Raw genomic sequence first — 12,139 nt, 5'->3', positions numbered from 1 at the left:
TTTTTTTTTTAACTTTCCCTTCTTTTTTAAATCAACTGTATGAAAAAAAAAGTTAAAAAGAAAACAAACATACAATAAAAGAACATTTCAAAGAGACCATAACAAGGGAGTAAGAAAAAGACAACTAACCTAAGATAACTGCTTAACTTCCAACATGTTCCTACTTTACCCCAAGAAAGTTACATAATATAGCAACATTTCAGTGAACTTGTTCCTACTACATCCATCAGAGATTAACAGACCATAGTCATTTCTGGGCATCCCCAGAACATTAAATAGCTTATCTGTTCTTCTTGGATTATTGTTCCCCCTTCCTTAATTGCTCTCTACTGCTAGTTCCCCTACATTCTACATTATAAACCATTTGTTTTACATTTTTCAAAGTTCACATTAGTGGTAGCATATAATATTTCTCTTTTTGTGCCTGGCTTATTTCGCTCAGCATTATGTCTTCAAGGTTCATCCATGTTGTCATATGTTTCACCAGATCGTTCCTTCTTACTGCCGCGTAGTATTCCATCGTGTGTATATACCACATTTTATTTATCCACTCATCTGTTGAAGGACATTTGGGTTGTTTCCATCTCTTGGCAATTGTGAATAATGCTGCTATGAACATTGGCGTGCAGATATCTGTTCGTGTCACTGCTTTCCGATCTTCCGGGTATATACCGAGAAGTGCAATCGCTGGATCGAATGGTAGCTCTATATCTAGTTTTCTAAGGAACTGCCAGACTGACTTCCAGAGTGGCTGAACCATTATACAGTCCCACCAACAATGAATAAGAGTTCCAATTTCTCCACATCCCCTCCAGCATTTGTAGTTTCCTGTTTGTTTAATGGCAGCCATTCTAACCGGTGTTAGATGGTATCTCATTGTGGTCTTAATTTGCATCTCTCTAATAGCTAGTGAAGCTGAACATTTTTTCATGTGTTTCTTGGCCATTTGTATTTCCTCTTCAGAGAACTGTCTTTTCATATCTTTTGCCCATTTTATAATTGGGCTGTCTGTACTATTGTCATTGAGTTGTAGGATTTCTTTGTATATGCAAGATATCAGTCTTTTGTCAGATACATGGTTTCCAAAAATTTTTTCCCATTGAGTTGGCTGCCTCTTTACCTTTTTGAGAAATTCCTTTGAGGTGCAGAAACTTCTAAGCTTGAGGAGTTCCCATTTATCTATTTTCTCTTTTGTTGCTTGTGCTTTGGGTGTAAAGTCTAGGAAGTGGCCTCCTAATACAAGGTCTTGAAGATGTTTTCCTACATTATCTTCTAGTAGTTTTATGGTACTTTCTTTTATATTGAGATCTTTGGTCCATTTTGAGTTAATTTTTGTGTAGGGGGTGAGGTAGGGGTCCTCTTTCATTCTTTTGGATATGGATATCCAACTCTCCCAGCCCCATTTGTTGAAAAGACCATTATGGCTCAGTTCGGTGACTTTGGGGGCCTTATCAAAGATCAGTCGGCCATAGATCTGAGGGTCTATCTCTGAATTCTCAATTCGATTCCATTGATCTATATGTCTATCTTTGTGCCAGTACCATGCTGTTTTGGCAACTGTGGCTTTATAATAAGCTTCAAAGTCAGGGAGTGTAAGTCCTCCCACTTCGTTTTTCTTTTTTAGAGTGTCTTTAGCAATTCAAGGCATCTTCCCTTTCCAAATAAATTTGATAACTAACTTTTCCAAGTCTGCAAAGTAGGTTGTTGGAATTTTGATTGGGATTGCATTGAATCTGTAGATGAGTTTGGGTAGAATTGACATCTTAATGACATTTAGCCTTCCTATCCATGAACATGGAATATTTTTCCATCTTTTAAGGTCCCCTTCTATTTCTTTTAGTAGAGTTATGTAGTTTTCTTTGTATAGGTCTTTTACATCTTTGGTTAAGTTTATTCCTAGGTACTTGATTTTTTTAGTTGCTATTGAAAATGGTATCTTTTTCTTGAGTGTCTCTTCAGTTTGTTCATTTCTAGCATATAGAAACATTACTGACTTATGTGCATTAATCTTGTATCCTGCTACTTTGCTAAATTTGTTTATTAGCTCTAGTAGGTGTATCGTTGATTTCTCAGGGTTTTCTAGATATAAGATCATATCATCTGCAAACAATGACAGTTTTACTTCTTCTTTTCCAATTTGGATGCCTTTTATTTCTTTGTCTTGCCGGATTGCCCTGGCTAGCACTTCCAGCACAATGTTGAATAACAGTGGTGACAGCGGGCATCCTTGTCTTGTTCCTGATCTTAGAGGGAAGGCTTTCAGTCTCTCACCATTGAGTACTATGCTGGCTGTGGGTTTTTCATATATGCTCTTTATCATGTTGAGGAAGTTTCCTTCAATTCCTACCTTTTGAAGTGTTTTTATCAAAAAGGGATGTTGGATTTTGTCAAATGCTTTTTCAGCATCTATTGAGATGATCAATTGATTTTTCCCTTTCGAGTTTTTAATGTGTTGTAATACATTGATTGTTTTTCTTATGTTGAACCATCCTTGCATGCCTGGAATGAACCCCACTTGGTCATGGTGTATGATTTTTTTAATGTGTCTTTGGATTCGATTTGCAAGTATTTTGTTGAGGATTTTTGCATCTATATTCATTAGGGAGATTGGCCGGTAGTTTTCCTTTTTTTGTAGCATCTTTGCCTGGTTTTGGTATTAGATTGATGTTAGCTTCATAAAATGAGTTAGGTAGTGTTCCATTTTTTTCAATGTTTTGAAAGAGTTTGAGTAAGATTGGTGTCAGTTCTTTCTGGAAAGTTTGGTAGAATTCCCCTGTGAAGCCATCTGGCCCCGGGCATTTATTTGTGGGAAGATTTTTGATGACTGATTGGATCTCTTTGCTTGTGATGGGTTGGTTGAGGTCTTCTATTTCTTCTCTGGTCAGTCTAGGTTGTTCATATGTTTCCAGGAAATTGTCCATTTCTTCTACATTATCCAGTTTGTTGCCATACAGTTGTTCATAATATCCTCTTATAATTTTTTTAATTTCTTCAGGATCTGCAGTTATGTCACCTTTTTCATTCATTATTTTGTTTATATGGGTCTTCTCTCTTTTTGATTTTCTCAGTCTAGCTAGGGGCTTGTCAATCTTGTTGATCTTCTCAAAGAACCAACTTTTGGTGATATTTATCCTTTCTATTGTTTTTTTGTTCTCTATGTCATTTATTTCTGCTTAAATCCTTGTTATTTCTTTTCTTGTACTTGGTTTAGGATTGGTTTGCTGTTCATTTTCTAGCTTCTTCAGTTGATCCATTAGTTCTTTGATTTTGGCTCTTTCTTCCTTTTTAATATATGCGTTTAGTGCTATAAATTTCCCCCTTAGCACTGCTTTTGCTGCATCCCATAGGTTTTGGTATGTTGTGTTCTCATTTTCATTCGTCTCTATATATTTAGCAATTTCTCTTGCTATTTCTTCTTTAACCCACTGATTGTTTAGGAGTGTGTTGTTTAACCTCCAGGTATTTGTGAATTTTCTAAGTCTCTGATGGTTATTGACTTCTAATTGTATTCCATTGTGGTCAGAGAATGTGCTTTGAATAATTTCAATCTTTTTAAATTTATTGAGGCTTGTTTTATGTCCCAGCATATGATCTATTCTGGAGAAAGTTCCGTGAGCACTAGAAAAGTATGTGTATCCTGGTGATTTGGGATGTAATGTCCTGTAGATGTCTGTTAAATCTAATTCATTTATCAGATTGTTCAGGTTTTCAATTTCCTTATTGGTCTTCTGTCTGGTTGATCTATCTATAGGAGAGAGTGATGTGTTGAAGTCTCCCACTATTATTGTGGAAACATCAATTGCTTCCTTTAGTTTTGCCAATGTTTCTCTCATGTATTTTGTGGCACCTTGATTGGGTGCATAGACATTTACGATTGTTATTTCTTCTTGCTGAATTGCCCCTTTTATGAGTATGTAGTGGCCTTCTTTGTCTCTCAAAACATCCCTGCATTTGAAGTCTATTTTATCTGAGATTAATATTGCTACACCTGCTTTCTTTTGGCTGTAGCTTGCATGAAATATTTTTTTCCATCCTTTCACTTTCAGTTTCTTTGTGTCCCTGTGTCTAAGATGAGTCTCTTGTATGCAACATATTGATGGTTCATTTTTTTTGATCCATTCTGCGAATCTATATCTTTTAATTGGGGAGTTTAATCCATTTACATTCAACGTTAAAACCGTGAAGGCATTTCTTGAATCGGCCATCTTATCCTTTGGATTATGTTTGCCATATTTTTCCCTCTCTCTATTAATATCCTTTATTGTACCCATACCGAATCTCTTTAGTACTGAACCTTTCTCCAGGTCTCTCTGTCCTGTCTTTGTTTCTCTGTCTGTAGGGCTCCCTTTAGTATCTCCAGTAGGGCAGGTCTCTTGTTAGCAAATTCTCTCAGCATTTCTTTGTCTGTGAAAAATTTAAGCTCTCCCTCAAATTTGAAGGAGAGCTTTGCTGGGTAAAGTATTCTTGGCTGGAAATTCCTCTCACTCAGAATTTTAAATATATCGTGCCACTGCCTTCTCGCCTCCATGGTGGCTGCTGAGTAGTCACTACTTAGTCTTATGCTGTTTCCTTTGTATGTGGTGAATTGCTTTTCTCTTGCTGCTTTCAGAACTTGCTCCTTCTCTTCTATGTTTGACAGTGTGATCAGTATATGTCTCGGAGTGGGTTTTTTTGGATTTATTCTATTTGGAGTTCGCTGAGCATTTATGATTTGTGTATTTATGTTGTTTAGAAGATTTGGGAAGTTTTCCCCAACAATTTCTTTGAATACTCTTCCTAGACCTTTACCCTTTTCTTCCCCTTCTGGGACACCAATGAGTCTTATATTCGGACGTTTCATATTATCTATCATATCCCTGAGGTCCATTTCGAGTTTTTCAATTTTTTTCCCCATTCTTTCTTTTATGCTTTCATTTTCCATTCTGTCATCTTCCAGGTCACTGATTCGTTGTTCAACTTCCTCTAGTCTTGTACTATAAGTGTCCAGAATCTTTTTAATTTGGTCAACAGTTTCTTTAATTTCCATAAGATCATCCATTTTTTTATTTAGTCTTGCAATGTCTTCTTTATGCTCTTCTAGGGTCTTCTTGATTTCCTTCATATCCCGTACTAGGGTCTCATTGTTCGTCTTTAGTTCTTTGAGTAGCTGCTCTAGGTGCTGTGACTCTTCTGGTCTTTTGATTTGGGTGCTTGGGCTTGGGTTATCCATATCGTCTGGTTTTTTCATATGCTTTATAATTTTCTGTTGTTTTTGGCCTCGTGGCATTTGCTGAACTTGATAGGGTTCTTTTAGGGTTTGTAGACCAGTTGAAGTCCTTATCTCTAATTTATCAGATCTACAGCTTCGTGGAGTACACTTTCTCTAACTAACCAGCAGGTGGCGTCCACGAGCCACCTGTTCTCCACAAGCCAGATCTCCCCTGCTTAGCCTTTTTGGTGAGTAGGGGAGTGAGTCTTGTGGGGCCCAATTGGTGTCCCAAGCTTGCGTGTGTAGTTGGTGTTGCCTGCCCTGTATGTGGGGCGTGTTTCTGGGCAGTCGGGGAGAGGGGGTGGCCCTAACAATCAAATCTCCCTGATGATCCTAGAGTTTTAAAGCTGCTGCAATAGTCTAATCCTTCAGTTCAGTCCTGCCACAGTTTGTCTCTGCCACTGACCCACAAGTCTTTGGTATTGGCGTATGGCTCCTGAGACTTGCAAGTGGGCCCCTCTTCCAGGCTGTGCACCCCGGGTCCTCTGTTGAGGGATGACTGTGCTATGTCACAGGTGAGTGCCGTCCCCCCAGGGCAGTTCTGGGCTGCTGGGCTGTGTTGGGAGGCTCCCAGTCTGCTCAAATGATGGCTGAATGGGGCTCTGTTAATTCACACTGCTCCCCTTTCCCAGCTCTGGGACATTCAGCTGAGGTTGCAGGGAAGGCTAATGTCCACGCCCAGTTTTGTGGTGTGTGCCTGTTATTTGAAGCACTTCCGTCACACTGGGTTGTCTGGGGCAGCTCTGGGCTATGGGGCTGGCGATGGGCAGGAGTGTTTCCTGTCCACCAGGATGGTGGCTGTGAGCGGACACCCCCCTTTTCTTGGGAAGTTGTGTTGTTTAGTGAATTTTCTCAGCCACTGGATTATTGCCTTTTGTCTCAGAGCCCTCTTAGTTCTGCTCTTGACTTGACGTGCCCAAATTTCAATTCTTTGAAGCTTTCTGTATTGAGCTTCTTAGAGTAATTGTTTTAGAAAAAGCAAATAGGATTTAAAAAAAAAAAAAAAACGGCCCTCCTCAGAGATCTAATGGGTTATTGAAATGCTAATAGACAAAGCAACCAGGGCCATTAAGGAAAGGTGCACAGGGCAGAGAGATCAGCTTTGCTTCGGGATTTGCATATGCGCCTCAAGGCCTGATCTCCGCCCTTCCCCTTTCTGTGTTCACCAGAACTCCAAAAATCCTCTGCTTTTATTTTGGAGTTTTTCGTGTTGTTTTTTTTCTATGCCTGTCTCCTCTCTGCTGGGCTGGCTGCTCTCAGAGTCTCTGGTGTCTGGTCTCAGTCTATCTATGGTTGGAGTTTGAATCAGTAGAATGAGTTTCCGATAAGAGCAGCCACTGCAATTCTCCCTTCTCCTTCCCGGAGCTGACAGCCCCTCCTCCCCCGGGACTGAGCCTGGCAGGGAGGGGCGCGGGTCCCCTGGCCGCAAAAACTTACAGATTTCGCTGATCTCAGCAGTTCCACGTTTTCATGAGTGTTGTATGAAGTATGCCCAAAGACAGATTGCTCTGTGGTGTCCAGTCCACGCAGTTCCTGGCTTTTTACCTACTTTCCTGGAGGAGTAACTAAAACATACAGCTCACCAGTCTGCCATCTTGCCCCGCCTCCCAAGATGATATTTTTATTTCCATTTTGCCTGTAAGGATTCTGAATCAAAGAGGTTATGTCATTTGCCTGGGGTTTCTGCTGCTAGAGAGTAGAATAACCCAGAAAAGAAGATATTTGATAATGACTACGCATCCATTTCTTTAAAATCCAATAAGAAAGCTTTTTTTTCTGAACAAACTACACATTTTTTTCAGAGCCATCTAGAATTCCCCAATTATTGCAGCCCTTTTTGTTGTACTGTTTGAAAGATGGACAAGAGGAAATATTCATTTACAAAGAACATTAGTTTGGAATATGTCATGTAGATCTCCCTTGGGAGAGGGTTCCACCATGATTTTACAGTTTATATTTCCTTCTCTGTATTCCTTTTCTTCCTTTTCCCTCTTTCTTATTTATTTATTATAAAAAAAATTTATTAGACACCCAAGTTACTTGAAATATGAAGTTAGGAACTAGAGATACTAGTTGAATGGAAAAAAAAAAAATCCTTGATCTCAAAAAGCATACATTCTAGTTGAAAAAGCAAATAATTAAATTGACTATTCCGTAGAGTATACAATGGGAACAAAAAGTGGAGCATTGAGTGGTGTTTTAGTTTACTAAAGTTGCCAAAATGCAATATACCAAAAATGGGTTAGTTTCTAATAATGGGGATTTATTAACTTACAAGTTTACAGTTCCAAGGCCATGAAAGTATCCAAACCAAGGCATCATGAAGACGGTATCTGTCCAAATCAAGGTATCGCTAAGATGAGTCTGAAGATAGGCTGCCAGCATTCTCAGCTCCCCTGTCACATGGGAAGGCATATGGTGGGTCTACTGGTCTCTTTTTTCTCTCCCGGGTTTTGTTGCTTCCAGCTTCTGACTTCAGTGGCTTCCTCTCTGTTTCTGTGGTTTCTCTGTGTTTTCTGTGTGTCCTCTCTCAGCTTCTCTGGCTTTTCTCTCTCAGCTTCTCTGTGTGCTTCTCCGAATTTCATCTCCTATAAATGACTCCAGTAAGAGGATTAAGACCCACCTGGGGCATGCCTCAACTGAGATAACCTCATCAAAAGGTCCTACTCACAATAGGTCTACACCCACAGGAATGGATTAGCTTTAAGAACATGATCTTTCCTGGGGAACATACAGCTCAGACCATCACAGGTGGGTGGAAGAGAGAAATCTAAATCAAACATGGTGTGCATGTTGAGGGTAACTTTTCACATCTCTTTCTTTATGTCTTTCTTAGATGGATGCCCTTAAAATGAATTATATCTATTGTTGGTACATTATCTCATTGTACATCATATATTTTTCAAATACAATAGTGGTGGATAATTGGGTAGAGATCAGTTTTAGATTCTTTAAGTGAAAAAGTTCCCTACTCTGAGCTTTTCTTTCAATTTAAAATAAGCTTGGAAAAAAATTAAAACTAGACAGAATTTTTTAGCCCTTTACTGTCACTAGTACAACAGAAGGCTTTTCGTGTAGGAATCACATCCTTACTAACTCTAAGGATTTTGAACCCTTGAAGAATTAAAGACTATATAAGTTACTAGGAAGCACCTCAAATCAATTTCTATCTTGACTCTGATGCTGCAACTTATTGTGTCCAGAAACTATGATATTTAACAATTCCAAGTAGTCATTTTATGGACTGACTGGTACTGTAATTTTGAGAAAGAAGCTCTGAAGTAGCAAGCAATAAGAACAACACATGGAATGAGGATGAAATACATACTCTCAATTAAAAAAATCGTTGAACATTGTAGGCATCCTTTCTTCTGATGACTTTGCCTAGTATTTTGTGCACCACAATACACTGGGGTCGGCTTTGCAAAAAAAAGTATGTGAGTGCATATAGGCAAGGGATTAAAATTTATGGCCACTGTCTTAAGTGGTACCCTTCAGGCCATTAATGAATTTTTATTTTATCACTGAATGTATGTTTTTGAAAATACAGAAATCAATATTAACTTCATGTGAGATCTTTATAAATTAAAAATACACCTGGCTATTGAAGGTAAAATAGATACATTTGATTGTTTTATGTTTTCAACGAGTATGTCTAGTAAAATAAGTCACTAAAAATGCCTTTTTTCCCCAGTTTACAGTTCAGAGAATTAGAAAATCTTAAAATTTTATTTTAAATTCATTTATTTATATTTATTCCAAATGAAATTTGACAGTATATATCAAAATCAACACATAAGAGTATCCACAGGTACAGATTCTTTGTTCAATTATGTAAAAACCACTTTAATCCATATGAGAAGATATTACCAATAGCTAAATTAGAGTCCAAATATGGATTAGTAGGAGCACCATACACATTTTGGCCTTCACTTTCATACAAGTTTTTTTTGTGCAAGTTTTTTTTTTAATTAATGGAAACAAGGAGGTCTTGAATTAGTTCAGCATTCTCTCTTCCTCTTATCCCAAGAAATTAGAAAAATGCAAGTAAATTCAGCCACATCTTTCTCAGATTGAGCCTAGAGACAGAGGCCTTGCCCCTGAATTTAATTTAGATATATATTTGATACAAGTAATATGTTTAAAAGGTTGGATTATACTTTTAAAAACACTTTTAAATAATTATTATGCTCCTATGAGCAAGTAAATCAAGTGCTAGAATCAATTAAAAACTTGTCCAAAATTATGCCCCTGGAGAATGGCAGAGGTAAGATTTAAAAGTGGGTGATCTTTCCATTTTTCTCCACTTCCTTTCACCTCTGGTCTTTTGATTACTGACTGACCTGGTAAGAAAATGCTACTTCATGCAAAATGTAGGTAACAATGTACACATTCCATGCTACCTTTTGCACCATAGAATAAATTATGCCCTGGACCATCAAATGCACTAATAAGGTCAGTGAAAACAATGCCTTTTGAATATTGAGTTAGTTCTATACCATGTACCAATCTTGTGGCAGGCATGGAGAAATTGTTTTGAAATTTATTTTACATTCTTATTCAAAAGTGTTTTCAAATCAAACATCCTTCAGCTGTCCTTTAACTACTTTGCTGGGGCTTAGGAAAAATGCAAAGCAATACACTTTCAGGTGTACACTGTACAGTATAATTTGCATACAAATGCATTTTTACTGAAAAAGATCGGGTAGGGTTTTAAATATGCTTCTACATTGAACTTTGAGGCATCTCATAAAGTTGAATATAATATAAAAATTTGAAATTCCCCCTAGTCTTACATACTCCATATGGAATAAGTTTGTGTTTTTCAGGTAGTAGGTACTAATTTCTTTGAAGATGCCACAGAAAGAATCATGCACTTTAAGCAACACTAATGAATCAGATTATTTAACATCACTTCATGCTCATTCCTAATCAGGACTTTCAAACCCAAACACTAATACCTGATGGGTATTTATAGTTGGGGATCCTGATGGCAGAAGGAAATTGGAAGAGGTTTTTCCCAATGTCACATAAGACATCAGCAGCAAAACATAATCCAGGTTACAGAATTTTAGCATTTCAGTATGATTTATTGTATCAATGCGTAACAATGAGGTGAAAGATAAGAAAAAAATAATATGTAGGTACCTGACAAATGTGAAATGTACATGGAACCCTTCTAAAAGTATCGGAGAGACCAGATAATCAAAGGGGAAACAACAGCTAAAACATCTTAAATCAAGACAATTTCAGAGTCAATAAAGCTGGTAAGGGAAATAATAATAACTGAAAATGATTTCTATCAGTTTACATTATTTTTAGATAATGATAGAATAAAATGAAGTTGTGTATGTTATTATTTCAGGTTACTATGTATCCATGTAAATAACTAACTACAGATTTGAAAAGGTGAAAAGACACTACAGATTTGAAAGAAATGGAAAAGTAAGCAGGATTTGAGAAGGTATCTTGTGAATGCATTGCATATTTATTCCTATTTATGACTGCTTGGTTTGCTAATGCTTCAATGAAGAAAGGCCAATGGCATCCAGAACACCTCTGTCAGCTGGGAAGGCACGTGGCTGGCATCTGCTGGTCTTTTGTTCCTGGGTTGTGTTTCAAAATGGCTTTCTCCAAAATGTCTCTGGGCTTCTGTCTTCACTCCTCTTTCTCAGCTCCTGTGTGTACTTGATTCTCTCTCCCAGGGCGTTTCTCTCTAAGCATCTGGGGGTGCTCCCTTAACTTCTCCAGGACAAACTCTGGACTTCATCTCTTAGCTTAACATCTTCAAATGTCCTTCTGTCTGAATCTTCAACCATCTCCAAGTGTTGGCATCAGCACCTGTGTTGGCCCCTGGCTCTCTTAAATACTCCAGTGAATTAATCAAGCCCCACCTTGAATGGGCAGGGTCCATACTTCCATGGAAATAATTCTATCAGAAGTTCCACGCTAATCAACAAACTAATCAATCTGCCCCCACAAGATTGCGTTAAAGAACACAACTTTTCAGTGGGACATAATATATCCAAACCAGCACAATGATCCAGAGTTCATTCATTCAGGAGATCTTTCTTGAGTAAATACTATATGTCAGGCACTTTTCTAGGCATTAGAGATGCAATAATGACCAAATACAGTCACAGATCCTCTCCTCAGACTGTCTATGATGACAGATCCCTGAGAAATAGTTGTGAGGAATCTGGTTAGCTCTTTACATGATAAATCAGTAAGTGACCAGGAGATTAAATTTTAACTCTAGAATGGGAAAGTGTTTAAAAACCTATGATATTTACCTGTGGTCCCATAAAATGTTTATTGCCTGAGTTTTGCAGTAGTAGTACTATCGACTAAATATTCAGAACATCTATAAATATTGGCTAAAAATGTATTTAAATGCATGATTGAATAGGCTAGAAAATGAAATTCTGAAAGACCAAAAATCACCAGGAACGCATGTGTCCTGGTACATGCCCGGGATGTGTTCCCATGTCACATGGGCTCCACAGGACTAGCTTCAGGGCTACATGTTCAGGGGACAGAAGACAGAGCCCAGAGCTGCACAAAGCCAGAACTCTGAAAGGAAGCACACTCAATGAAAAAGGATCTAGGAAAACAACACCAACTTATGGAAGGACTTTTGAAAAAAATGTTAATGATGACCATAATTTGTCTACAGTGCTGTGGACATTGAGTCTGGGCAAAAGAGAATATATCATCCCTGATACTTAATTCCCTAAGCTGGCCCTCATGTAGGTTTGAGGCTACTATTCACTCTCTGTATGACCTGAAAATTCCCAAGTCAAATATCAAGATGTTGAACAGGATGCTAGTGTGCAAATCTTCTCTTAAATAAATCATCTCAAAGAAGTCACAAGAATATAAAAAAAAAAC

This window comes from Choloepus didactylus, chromosome 7 (assembly GCF_015220235.1).
Source record: "Choloepus didactylus isolate mChoDid1 chromosome 7, mChoDid1.pri, whole genome shotgun sequence".
Lineage (NCBI taxonomy): Eukaryota > Metazoa > Chordata > Mammalia > Pilosa > Megalonychidae > Choloepus > Choloepus didactylus.
The sequence above is the reverse complement of the archived record's forward strand: the minus strand, read 5'-3'. Positions refer to the sequence as shown.